The following is a 14,266-nucleotide window of genomic DNA, read 5'->3' as shown; positions in this document are numbered from 1 at the left end:
GTGAGGCTCAGGGCGGGTGTTGATTTTGGCTTTCCAACAAGAGAAACTTCAGTGTGTTTTTGAACCCCAGGGAGATGCCCGCCAGAGAAAGATAGCTGAATATACGTGAGACAAGGAATAATCCATCAGGAATGCTCCTGAACTAGTAGCAGGGGGTGAGATCAAAGCAAAACCCAGGAGGAATTAAGAGCCCTTCCTGTGCCATCTCTAATTGGCAAACAGCCCGTGAAGACCCATGTTGCTGCTAAAAGATCCAGGATCCTTTCTAGTAAATCACGAGAATCAGAATTTGGCCGAATTGATTTCTGGTTCTACCACTTCCTCCCCACTCAAAATTTTTTTTAATTTGGGGTAAGTCCAGTCATAAAAATAGTAGTTCCCATTTATTGAGTGCTGCTTCTGGGTCAGGCGCTGTGCTAATTAAGTGCATTGTGCACTCTTAATCCTTAGCCCTGCAAGGTAGACCCTGCCCCTTTCTCTAAAGCGGGGTTTCTCAATCTCTCCTCTTGACACTTGGGGGCGGATAATTCTTTGTACGGGATGGAGAGGGGAGGGTTGGCATGCTCTCTGCAATGTGGGCTATTTAGCTGCACCCTTGGTCTCTACCCTTTAGATGCTGGTAGCATAGCACTCCCTCCTCCCAGTTGTAACAACCAAAAATGTCACCAGGCATTACCATATGACCCCAGGGAGAGCAAAATCCCCAATTGGGAACCATTGCTCTAGAACTGAGGAATGGAAGCCACCAAAGCCACCACTTGCCTGAGGTCACAAAACTAGCCGATGGAGCCAGCCAGGATTTCAGCACCAGGTCATTTTTACCCCAAGGTAAATGCTCTTAACCCCTAGGCTACTTGTGATGCAACTTCTTTTTCTGCACATGTGCTCTTACTAGCTTTTGTTCACAAAGACAACTCACAAATATTTTTATTATAAAAGTAATATGTGAGCACATGCTTGCTGAAAAAAATGTTTTAATTCTCCCTTTAATGTTAGCAGTTTAGCTGGTGTCTGTATGTACCTATATGCCTATGTGCATGTATAGGGAGATAAAGACATGTATACTTTTAAAGAAACTTAAATTGTATTACTTTTGGCTTTGTATATTACTATTTCTTGGTGACCTCTTCTCTGTGAATGAAGAGCTGTCTCAGGGTTCAAATGTCACTCCCTCCGGGAAGCATTCCATGGGCACCCAGTCTACTGTGTGTCAGCCCTCGTTCACCTTTCTTTTGCTTCACAAGATTTCTTACTCTGAATCCTACTATATGGTTATTCGTTCTTTGTTCACTGACTGTCGGCCCCACTCAAGTGTAATCGCCATGAAGGTAGAGACTGTTTTATTCCCTGCTCTATCCCCAGTGCCAAGAACCAGTCCTGGCACATAGTAGGTGCTCAATGAATATTTGTTGAATGAATGAATGAACAAACCTATATTATTCCTTTGAATGGTCACATGTAGTATGGATGGATATAATTTATTTACCTATTCTACTCCTGATGGACATGGAGGCTGTTTCCAGTTTTCCACTATCACATTATGTGCACCACAGTGAACACAGCTGCCCGTAAATTTGGGTGCATATATGTAAGCAGGTCAACTTGAGAGAGTCCAAAAAGTGAAATTACTGGGGCGAAGAATTTGCACATTTTAAATGTTGATGGAATACACCAATTTGTCCTACAAAAAGGAAGTCTGAATTAACCCTTCTACCATCTATGAATGACCATGCCCTTTATATCTTTAACCCCCTGGAATTGATATTGTGTATGAGATGAGGTAGGGGGGAGGGTGCACATTTTTATTTTTTTCTGAATGGACTGCTAATTGTCCCAATAGTATTTATTATAATATGTAATTTCCTCTTTTTTTTTTGAAATACCATGTCTCATACATTAAATTCTTTAACAAGATTCTTCTTTTTTTTTTTTTTTAGTTAATTAATTTGGTTGCGCCGGGTCTTAGTTGCAGCAGGCAGGCTCCTTAGTTGCGGCTCAGGGGCTCCTTAGTTGCAGCTCACTGCCTTCTTAGTTGTGGCATGCAAACTCTTAGCTGCGGCATGCATGTGGGATCTAGTTCCCTGACCAGGAATCGAACCCGGGCCCCCTGCATTGGGAGCTCGGAGTCTTAACCACTGCACCACCAGAGAAGTCCCCTTTAGCAAGATTCTTGCATTCCACCAAGTTCTTGGTCTCATTCTGCTTTACATAGTTTATATTTATCCCTATAGTATATTTTCAAAAGACAAGTATCTCTCATCTTCCATATCCTCCTCGAACTTTTAAATGTAAGCTTTCCTAGAAGTGGAGTATACATACAGAAAAGTCCATAAATCATAAGTGAATAGCTCTTTGAATTGTTAGAGTGAACATATCCATATAACCTCATGATTGTTTATTATTAAAAATTTCTTGGCTATTTTTATGTATTTTCTTAATCCAGTGAAATTTAGATTCATTTTGTCAAGTTCTATTAAAAAATCGATATAGGATTATGATTGACATGACATTGAAGTATTAGTTTTGGAAGTCTTAGTACCTTTAGCGTATTAAGTCTAATCTCCAGAATGACCAAATCCTTTTGCTCAGAGGAAACATCAACCATTCCCTCTAGCTGCGACCAACTCATGATCCTGCAACTATGTTTTTATTAGTCAGTGGATTCACAACCAAAATACTATGAAAAAAGACAAATCCCTAAATGATAGGCAAACAAATCTGATGGCATCTTTCTATTTTGCTGTATTATTTTGTATTTCATTCCATTACAATTTTTCTTTTGACAGAAATGTCTGTGATTTTGTCACCAGCTAGAAATCTTGGCTCCAAGTTACTTCTCCTGTGGGGTAAGTTGGTCTTAAGAATTAGGATTTACTAGGGACTTCCCGGGCTGTCCAGTGGTTAGGGCTCTGTGCTTCCACTGCAGGGGGTGCGGGTTCAATCCCTGGTCGGGGAACTAAGATCCCAACATGCCATGTAGTGTGGCCAAAAAAAATTTTTTTTTAATTAAAAATTTAAAAAAAAAGAATTGGGGTTACTGATAGTAAGAACACCTTAGATTTATACACGGCGTTTCATGGTGAAGCTGCCACTATGAAGGAGGGTCCATCGGCTGACCACCTACTATGCACCAAGCATTGTGCTAAGTAACTCACATGCCTTTGCACTTACCCTTCACAGTGACATCATATGGAAAGTATTGTCACCTCCCTTTTGCAAAAGAGAAAACAGGACCAGAGAAATGTGACTTCACTTAAGGCCCCAAGGTCCTGAGTGGGATTCAGAGATGGGTGTGTCTGGCTCTGTCTACATTCATCTTATCTCATCTGATTTTTTCCATGTCGAATTGAGATGGTTCGTTCTTTCGTTCATTCAGGAAATTTTTGAGCACCTACATGATACCTTAGGTCCTGCTGTATACAAGTCCTGGACTGGGTGCTGGAGATTGAGCAGTGAGAAAAACAGAGTCCATATTCTCCAATCCAGTTGGGGAGAAAGACAAACACAGACAAAACCCACTTCATAGTATCTATCAATATATCATGTTAGGGAGTGACAGGGTACAGCTAAGGTTTCAGTTCTAAACTGTTTTGCCTCCAATAAGTGTTGACAAGGATGTGGAGAAATTGCATCCCTTGTGCACTGTTGGTGGGAATGTAAAATGGTGCAAATGGTATGGAAAACAGTCTTTCTTTGAAAAATTTAAAATGGAATTACCACAAGATCCAGCAATTCCACTTCTGGGTATATATCCAAAAGAATTGAAAGCCTCAGAGAGATAGTTGTACTCCCATGTTCATAGCAGTGTTGTTCACAATAGCCAAAAGGTGGAAGCTACCCAAGTGTCCATCAACAGAGGAATGGATTGGTAAAATGTGGTACATATAATGGAATATTATTCAGCCTTGAAAAGAAATTCTGGCACATGCTATAAAATGGATGAACCTTGAGGCCATTATGCTAAGTAAAATAAGCCACTCACAAAAAGACAAGTACTCGACGATTCCATTTATATGAGCTTCCTAGAGTAGACAAAATCATAGAGACAAGAGCTAGAATGGTGGTTGCCAGGGACTGAGGGGAGGGGGAAATGAAATTTTGCTGTTCAGTGATAATAGAATTTCATTTTTGCAAGATGAAAAGTTTTGGAGATGGTTGCACTACAGTGTGGATATACTTAACAATACTGAACTGTACATGTGAAAATGGTTAAGATGGTAATTTTTACAGTATGTGTATTTTACCACAATTAAAATTAAAAAAAATCATAATTATAAAATTCTGCTTCTCAGTAACCCCATCCAATAAGAACTGCCATTTTCCCCACTTTAAAAGTCCTGGTAGCCCCTAACATAGTAGGTTCTTATTAAATATTTGTTGAATCCATTTGTAAATTAAAAGAAAAAACTTTTGCCTCTGTTCTGTTTTTGATCATCTGTTCAGATGACAAACATAAATGTTTGTCAGACATAAAATGACAGACATAAAGACAGAATGACAGACAAAAGCACCATGTCCCCCATTGCTCTAAATCTCTGGTTAGCTCTCTCCAGCCATGGGCCAGGATCAAGGAATGGACAGTTTAATATTGTAATCAGCACATCCTTCCTGTGGTGCACCCTTTCTTCACTATCTGGCTTGCTTTTCCGTGTTTCTGTGTAATCTGTCACTCTTTGCTGTCACTTCCTTTTCCTTTGTGTTGACAGAGCTTAGCATGTTTGTCTATTCTTGTTGGGCGGTTTGATTTCCTTCTGCGGGATTGCTATTACGTGTTACATGGTGATAAACTGGCCAGTACACATTGTTAGCTTTATTTTTCCTGGACTTCTTTTTGTTCTGTGATCTTCCTTCACCATTCATATTTCTGTTAATTTTTAGCCTAAAATTTTTTTTTCTTTTTTTGGCCACGCTGCTCAGCGTGTGGGATCTCAGTTCCCTGACCAGAGATTGAACCTGCACCCCTTGTGTTGGAAGCACAGAGTCTTAACCACTGGACCACCAAGGAAGACCCTTTAGCCTAAAAATTGACAAAGGTTGGCAAACTCTGGCCAGCCAGCCTCTGGTAAATAAAGTTTTATTGGCACACAGTCATGCCCGTTGGTTTACATATTGTCTACGGCTGCTTCAAGTTACAACGGGAAAATCAAGTGGTTGAGTTGTGACAGGGACTACGTATGGCCCCCAGAGTCTAAAATATTTACTATCTAGCCCTATACAGGAAAAATTTTGCCAGCCTCATGCCTAATTAATTCAGTTTAAAAGATTAAATTTTGTAGGTGTATCTGGCATATCTTAGGTAGGGTAGTAAGTCAAGAATTGGAGTGCATTTAAAGGTGACGCTGGGGACATTAGCTTTGGGGATTTTCTCTTGTTCCTGCCTCTGCTGGGAGCACTCCATCCATTTCAGGTGTCTTCCCTAAACACCCAGTTTGGAGCAGCCGACTGTCCCAGTTCTGTGTTATTTTTCTTTATACTACGTCACTAGATGAATCTGCTTGTTCATTTATGTGTTCACTGGTTTATTATCTTTCTTCCCCCTCTACATTGTAAACTTCTGGAGGGCAAGAATCTCAGGTCTCCTCGCCATCCAGGGTAGGGTGTGACAGTAGATGGTCTTAAAATATTTGAGAGAGAGAGAGAGAAAGACAGAGATGCCTACCCAGCTACCCAGGCTTCTTGGCTTTTCAATTTGTCCTTCTTACAAAAATATGAACCACTGCTAAGGAAATGGAGCCCCCGAGACGTGAAATGACTTCCCCAGGCTGTGGAGTTCTAGCTGTGGAGCTAGTTGTAGAAGTGGAATCCAGCTATAGAGCATCTTTCCCAGTCCCTCTTCTTTCTAGAATTAAGAGCAGAAGATTTACATCTCCCTCTCCCCTATTCCTTCCCCCCGCCTCTCCACAAAGCAGGGACCTCTTTCCCACTTGGCTACTTCACCAAGCCACCCACCATTGTCCCAGAGATCAATCACACAGCGCCTGTCAGGGCCACATGCAGCAGTAGTGGGCAGCTGAGGGGGGCAGGGCAAGGTGGCGGGGAGGCAGAGAAGGACGCAGAGCTGTGCTCTCTTGAGCTGCACAGCTCATAACCTCCCAAGGAAGTTTTCTGCCAGAATGGGGAGCAGAATTCATTTCACAAGTGGCATAAATTACCCTTAACATGTTTCCCTTGAAGCTGATTCGCAGGTGATGGTAAATATGAATCGTTACTCAGCCATCATGATCGTTAAAGGAGCCGTTCACCCCCACTGTAGCATGGGGTCCTGGGGCCAGGTTAGGAGGGAGCGCTGGCATCTGTCACGTCAGGCCTGGGGTGTTAGCATGGTCAGTGGTAGTGTCAAGGGCTGGCATCAAGGGCTGTGGGAAGTGCCTTTGTCTCTTCCCCATAATTTCAATGCCTCCAAAGCCACTCCAGATAAACATGTAACCTAAGACAAGTTTGCTAAGCCACAGTGGCTTCGCATAGCTGCTTCTCCTCCATCACAGCTCTGCTCCCATCCCACCTGCAAATCAAGAGATTTGAAAGGGTCTGAGAGGTGTGCAAAGACCAGAAGAACGCCAGCAAGACCGTAAGTCCCAACAACCTTCACTGCCAGGGCTGTGGGTCTTCATGGTTTTGGTCAAAATCACATGAGAGTGTGTTTTTACTAATCTGATGCTGCACAGCTCTTAGAATTGGAGGATCTGATAATTATCATTCAAATCATCCCTTCCTGGGACTTCCCTGGTGGTGCAGTGGTTAAGAATCTGCCTGCCAATGCAGGGGACGCAGGTTTGAGCCCTGGTCCAGGAAGATCCCACATGCTGTGGACCAACTAAGCCCGTGCGCCACAACTACTGAGCCCGCGTGCCACAACTACTGAAGCCTGCGCTCCTAGAGCCCGTGCTCTGCAACAAGAGAAGCCACTGCAATGAGAAGCCCACGCACCGCAACAGAGTAGTCCCCGCTCACCACAACTAGAGAAAGCCCGCGCGCAGCAACGAAGACCCAAAACAACCAAAAATAAATAATTTAGGGGAAAAAAAAAGAAAAAGAAAAACAAATTATCCCTTCCTGAGAGACACTGCCGGGCTGATTGCTGGTAGTTTTCAAAATTTCCACAAAGCCCCTCCTTTACATACTTTTGAAACCCTGACCAGGAGCAGTGACCTGAAACAGTGAAACTACTCACATATTCTAAATTTGGAAAGCGCCGCTCTCTGAGTCTGAAGCTTCCTGCGTCTGAGCCTTCTCCCTTGCTGGCTCCCCAAGTCACAGTGAGGCCACTTTCTCTCACTCACTCACTAATTCTTGTATTTATTCATCAAACGTCTCTGATGCTGCTGACCAAGGGCTAAATGCCAATAGACCAAGATGAAGACCGCCAAGACCCCACTCTCAGATGGCTCTTGGCCCGGTGTGGGGAGACGGACAGCTAACTGATCCGCTTCCTAACAGGCCAGTATGAATGATTTATCTTCTGGGGGTGCAGTGAGTACCCAATGTGGGACCAGTTCAGAAAGCTTTGAATATCACAAAGAAGAGTTTGCTGTCTATTCTGTAGACAGTGGGGAGCCAAGGAAGGTTCTTGAGTGGGAGAGTGGCAAGATTAAATGTGTAGTTTAGGTTCATTTTTCCGGTTGCTTATGAATTCATCCATCCATCCAACAGATGTTTACTGAGCATCTACTCTGTGCTACACACTGTGCTGGGTACCTGGCTTCCGTCTTTAGCAGTGAACAAGACAGATATAAATCCCTGCCTTCGTGGAACCAACTTTCTGGGGAGGAAGGGTGGATGGACAATAAACAAACAAATAAATGACTGAGTTCCAGCTGTGCTTAGAACTGTGAAGGAAATAAACAGGGAGATGGGGTCGAGAATGACCAGGACACAGGGTGGGGCTCCTTCAATTGGATGGTCGGGGAAGAGACCCCTGGGAAGGTGACAATTCAGCTGGGGTTAAAAGAAGGGCAGTTATGACAAGAACAGGGGAATGGGAGAGAGGAAGTGCAAACGTCCTGAGGCAGGAGAGAACTTGGCTTGTTGGAAGAAGTAGAAGGAAGCCAGAGCAGCTGAAGGGGAGAGGAGGAGGCAAAGACGGGGCCTTGCAGGCAGTGGTGAGGACTTTGGTGATTGTGGAAGGGCAGCCAGGAGCACTGGAAGGTTTCAGCAGGCGAGTGACATGTTTGGATTTACGTTTCCAAAAGTTCCCTCTTGGGAGCTCCCTGGCTGTCCAGTGGTTAGGACCCGGCGCTTTCACTGCCGAGGGCCCAGGTCGGGGAACTAAGATCCCACAAGCTGTGCGACGTGGCCAAAACAATTTTTTAAATAAAGTTCCCTCTGGCTGCTGTAGGGAGCAATGTGGCAGCAGAGAAACAAGCAAGGAGGTTGTAGGTGAGGATGGTGGTGGCTTGGAGCGAGGTGGTGGCAGTGGAAGTGGACGACTCAGGACACGTTTTGGAGGTAGCGGCGAGGGGCACGGAGGAATCAAGAGTGATGCCTGGGGGGTGGGGTGGGAGGGAGGTCCAAGAGGGAGGGGATATGTGTATACATATGGCTGATTCTCTTCGTTGTACAACAGAAGCTAACACAGCATTGTAAAGCAACTATACCCCAATTTAAAAAAAAAAAAATAGTGATGCCTTTGGAGCCTGAGCCACTGGGTGGTGTCACCAGGAGCAAAGACTGGAGGTTTGGGGTGGGGCTGGGGGAGGAATAAGTGTTTGGAGAAATGCAAGATGTCTTCCTAGGATGTTTCAAGTCGGCAATTCGATATTCCAGTCCAGAGCCCGGGAGAGATCAGGATGCTGATGGGAATGTGAGATTCATCACGCGTGTTTATTTCAGGCAGCAGAATGGGTGAGGTCACCAAGGGAGGGGGAGGAGCGCCACCGGCAGGGGTCCAAAGACAGGGCTCGGAGGGGACATTGCTGAGAAATGATAATGAGCATGGATGCCACGATTGGACTTGGCAACAAGGATTGTGACATTGAGAGTCATTTGGTGGCACAGAGGGTGGAAGCCTGGTTGGGGGACACCGAGGAGGGGGTAGGGTGTGGAAGTGGGCCAGGGAGTGTGGACTCTCACCAGGTATGGGGGGGAGTGGAGGGAGGGGCGCTCGTGGTAAGGTGATGGGGTCAAGGGAAGGCATTTTATGTTTTTTAACATGAGGTCCTGGGAGTGGGGAAAACTGAGGCTGCACAAAAGAGGCAATTGTTGGAAGAATATCCTGAGCGGGCAGGAGCAAAGGGCACTGCACCCCCTGTTCCCTGGCTGTGTCTGCTCTCCCCCTGTGTGGCCCTGGGCAAGTTACAGGGAACTTCTGGGCCTCCCACCCCGAAATGGGCCACACAGGCCCCAGATGACTCCTGTGTTGAGATGGGCTCCTCCTGGGTGGGTTGGGTCCCAGGGACAGAGTGGCCTCCAGCATGATGGCCAACAACCCCAGGGAGGCCACCAGGCTCCCCCAGGCCCACCTTGCTGCACTGACCAACGCTGCCCTGCTCCAAGGTCCACAGCCAGGCCTGGCTGGCCCCTGGGGGCTCAGTCCAGAGTGCTGTACTTTGTGGGGAAGAAAATGAAAGCTTAAGAGTCTGAGGGGCTACCAGGCCCAGTCAAAGGGGCTCTGGAATGAGAAGGGCCTGGATTTGATCCTGGCTCTCCCCCTTCCTGGCTCTGGGACTTTGAGCAAAAATTTTTCCTCTTTGGGTTTTAATTTTCTCATCTGTAAAATGGGTATCATCATCATCATTGGTTGCTATGAGGATTAAATGTGATGATATCACTAGAATCCTTCCTTCCTCCCTCCATCCCTTCTTTCATCCCTTCCCTCCTTCTCTCCTTCCTTTCTTCCCTCACTCCCTCCCCTTCTCTCTTCCTTCCCTTTTTCTCTTATAGAAGCTAAGTTCTGCCACAGGAGTCTCCCTCTTCTTGGGTCATGTTATCTGTGTGGGACCTGGGCACCTGAGCTTCTGATGAGGTAGCCTTGGCCTCTGCTTCACCCACAGGAGTCTGGGCTAGTGGGGTCCACAGGGGCTTCCCACTGCCTGCATTTATCTGTCCTGCCCTCTGCCCTCAGGCCTGGGCCCAGTATCAGCAATGGGCCAGGACTCCACACAGGACAACACGCACGCTGAGGGCTGAGGTAGTGTAGCCGGGACTGCCGGGGGATCAAAAGGGCATGGGTGCACTTCACAGCCACTGGGGCAGGACACCAAGGAGTGACCCTGCGAGGGACACCTCCCCGGGGAAGCTCTTGGCTGCTAGAAATTAGCTCTGGGCCCAACCTGGTGACTCAGGAGACCTGTGTTGGGTCCAGCCGGTGTCTTTCAATCTGCCTCCAGCCCTGCAGGCCCTAGAGACAGACGGGGTGGGGAGTGGGGAGGGGGGTGTTGAGCCCTGGCTCTGCCTCTTATTGGCCATATGACCTAAGGTAAATCATGCAAACTCTGGAGCCTGGGTCCCCTCATCTGTAAAATGGGGATAATGGTGAAGCCCTTTGACTAGGAGGATATAAAAGGCGAATGAGACCAAGCCAGTTCCCTGCTCACAGCCCTCCAGGGCGCCCGCTGCACACAGAGGGAAGTCCTGTCTCCTCGTCCCACAGGCCCTGCAGGCCCTCCTGTCCCCTCATTTTCCCTCCTTAGCCATTAGGGCCTCCTCGCCGTGCCTCCCTCTCACTGAGCTCATTCCCACCTCAGGACATTTGCACTTGCTGGTCCCCCAGCCTGGCATGTCCTTCCCTCAGCTACTCCCATGGCTGTTCCTTCAACTATCCCCTGAGAGCCACCTCTTCAGAGAGGCCGGCCTGACCCTCACCTCATCACTCTGTCTCACTCCTGTTTCATCCACTCCAGAGCACATCACGTCAGACTCACATTTATTTGTTTACCTGTTCCTGGTGTGTCACTGAAATGTGAGCTCCACAAACGCAGGGACTAGACCTGTTTAGTTCTTGGCTCTTCCTAAAACCCAATAGTAGATGCCCTACATGTGTTAGCTACTATAATCTTTTCTAGAACTATATCTAAGTCCCTCGAGGTATGTAGTGCTATGTGGGTGGGGAAAGGCAAAAGAAGGGCCAGCTGTTAAGTGGCTGGTTTCCCATGCACTCATTATTTCATTTATTCATTCAAAACCATTTCCCTGGGCACCCACTGTGTGGCAGGCTCCAAGCAGGGTGCAGGGGATAAAGCTCTGAAGCAGAGGATTCTAGCTATGCCAAGTCTCATGCAAAGAGCAGTTGGGCCCTCAGTTCCCAAACCTTCCATGGCTCCCTAGTGCCCCAGGCCGAGTCCACACCCCTTATCTCCACATGTCCGCTCTCCTTTCTCTGGGTGCAGCCAGCTTTTCTAGTAGGACCTGAAGCACCCATGGCCACTGTGTAGTTTTCCAGCCTCAGGTTCTCTTCTCTTGCTGCTCCCCAGCCTGAGATATGCCTTCTCACCCTGATCCGCGGCCGAGCTCGTCAGTGTGTTCACACAACACGCGGCTGTTGCCTACTCTGCCCCATGGCCCTTCCAGGCCCTGCTCGCATCCCCGTTCCCCTCCCAGCTCCTTGGAGCCTTGATGCCTACTCAGTTATGGGTCATCAAATCGGACCCTCAGCCTGTCAGCCATTCTTTGTCTGAACCTTCTCCCATCAGGACCTTACACCTACCCCATGGCCTAGTGGGGATGATCTTACCCCTGTTTCACAGAAGAAGGCACCAAGGCACAGAGAGGTTTCGTAACTTGCCCGAGGACACACAGCTAGTACGGGGGACTTGAACCCAGCAGGCTGACCCAGATGCATCATTCTTATGCCATATCAACCATTTAGCCAGGCCTTTCCAGAAACCCTTCCTGTTGTCAGCCTGTAGGGAACATGCCCTTACACTTCCCACCTGCCCTCCTGAGGCTGCCCTCTGAAGCCCTGGACCCCCATCTATAACCACAGGCCCCCATGCTGGGGTCTTTATAGCCATCGTCCTGTGTATGGCTCTCATTATCCCTTAACCAAGGCAAGGAGCAGGGAGATCACATCTGCCCCAGGCTGGAAAGCAGGAGATCTGGGTCAAACCTGGGCTCTCTGAACTAGAAACCCATGCCATGCTCCCCTGCTGGTCTTCATACTTAGTACCACCATAGCCGACCACCACGGCCGGCCACCTGCTATCAAGCTCCTACCGCTTAACACCTGGTTCCCATGTGGCCTCACACTGTCCTGTTTTTCACCCCATTTTAGAGATGAGGGAACTGAAGCCCAGAGAGTGGGATGATGTAGCCAAGGTCGCTCAGCTGGCGAGGGGTGGGGGGCTGGACTTAGAATGGGGCTGTGGGACCTCAAAGCCTTTACACAGCTGCCCGGTGTGTCCAAGTGACCAGGCTGCCCATGTTTCTCTCCCTGACCCAGGGAAACTTGAGTCTCCTGGGAAGCTCCAGACTTTCAATTGTTTCCAGCCAGAGCTTCCTGGGAGCTGACAAGAGGGAGCCACCCACTTGGGCTGCCCCGTGTCCTTCCCATCTGGCCGTGAATGAGCCTTTGTGTGACCAGGTGTAGCCCCTGTCCACGCCATCAGACTTCCTGACGACTCAAGTGCTCTCAGCTGTGCCTGGCCTGGGAGCTCACCACCCAGTGAGCAGACAGGCCTGCTCCAAGGCAGGCTCTAGGGGTTCATCAGCCCCCGGGCCTTTGCACTTGCTATTCCCTCTGTCAGGAGAGACCTTTCCTCAGTTTCTCCCACAACCAGTCCCTTCTCATCCTTCAAGTCACAACTCAAATGTCACCACTTCAAAGAGGCCCTTCCTGACCATCTGGCTCACCAGAACTTGAGCTCTAAGAGGGCAGGGGTATGTCTGTTGTGTGTGGGAGACCCACAGTAAAGGAATTAACATTTCAGCAGTATCCTTTCTGCTAGTGATAACGCGCTGTAAAAATATTCAGGTAATTGGATAGAGAGCGTCTGGGACAGGGGGCCTTTGAGGTGGTGATATCTTTTTTTTTTTTTAAGTCTTTATTGAATTTGTTACAATATTGCTTCTGTTTTATGTTTTGGTTTTTTGGCTGCCAGGCATGTGGGATCTTAGCTCCCTGACCAGGGATCGAACCCGCACGCCTGCATTGGAAGGCGAAGTCCCAACCACTGGGCCACCAGGGAAGTCCCTGACGTGGTGATATCTGATCAGAGACCTGGATGAAATGGAGGAGCCATGCCAATATCTTGGGGGAAGAGAGTTCCAGACAGAGGGAACAGCAAGTGCAAAGGTCCTACAGCAGGAATATGCAGATGAGTGGGAGGAGCTGCGAGGAGGCCAATGTATCTGGCACAGAGTGGTTGAGAGAAGAGCAGGGGTAGATTTTTCCCTCTAGGAGACGACCTGGCAATGTCTGAAGACAATTTTAGTGGTCACCCTGGGGCATCAGGATGTGCTTGCTGACATCGACTGATCGGAGGCCAAAGATGCCCAAGTGCACAGGACAGCCGCCACTACAGAATGAGCCTGTCCAAACCTGGCTGGTTGAGAGATGCTGGCCTGGGGTGCTGTGTCCCCGGGTAAGCAGCCTCAGGCCTGCCTACTGTGCGCTGGTGCCACCTGGTGGCCTTTTGAGGCACTGCAACAGCTCCCAGAGGAGCCAAGACTTCAGAAATGATCCCTCCAGCATTCCTGTAATAATAATGCCAATAGTATCGAGCAAGCGCTTGCCCATGGCCATGGTGTGCCAGGTCAATGCAAGATGTTTTATCCAGATGAGCCCAAACTCCACATCCACACTAACAGGCAACTGAACGGACGCATCTGAAACTGAACTCTTCCCCCAAACACTCAGGGAGTCAGTTGTCTCCGACTTCTCTCTGTCTGTCACCCCCATGTCCCTCTCCTGCTCAGAACCTTCCATTGTTCCCACTTCTCATTCACAGAGAAATCCAAAGTCCCTAAATGGCCCCAAAGGCCCCTGCCCTTCTATTTAAAATCAAAAGACACCAGCCTGCTTTCCCCCCCTTCTCACCCTATTTTTTATATACAGCAAGAATCACCAAGTGATATATATTTATTTTGCCCATCTCCTCTATGTGAACAGCTCCCTGGGGGCAGAGGCTGTCTGTTTGGTCACTGATCTCTCTCCAGCATCCAGCACCATGCCTGGTACCCAGTAAGTGTGCAACAAATATTTGTTGAATGAATGAATGGATGAATCTGCACAACCCTTCCCACCTCGCACTAGAACTTTGTGGGTTTTAGTCTCACTTCCATCACCAAGGCTGTGTGACCTTGGACAGGCTCCTTAACCTCTCTGGACCTC

Source organism: Balaenoptera acutorostrata, chromosome 15, assembly GCF_949987535.1.
Source record: "Balaenoptera acutorostrata chromosome 15, mBalAcu1.1, whole genome shotgun sequence".
NCBI lineage: Eukaryota > Metazoa > Chordata > Mammalia > Artiodactyla > Balaenopteridae > Balaenoptera > Balaenoptera acutorostrata.
This window is presented reverse-complemented; position numbering follows the sequence as displayed.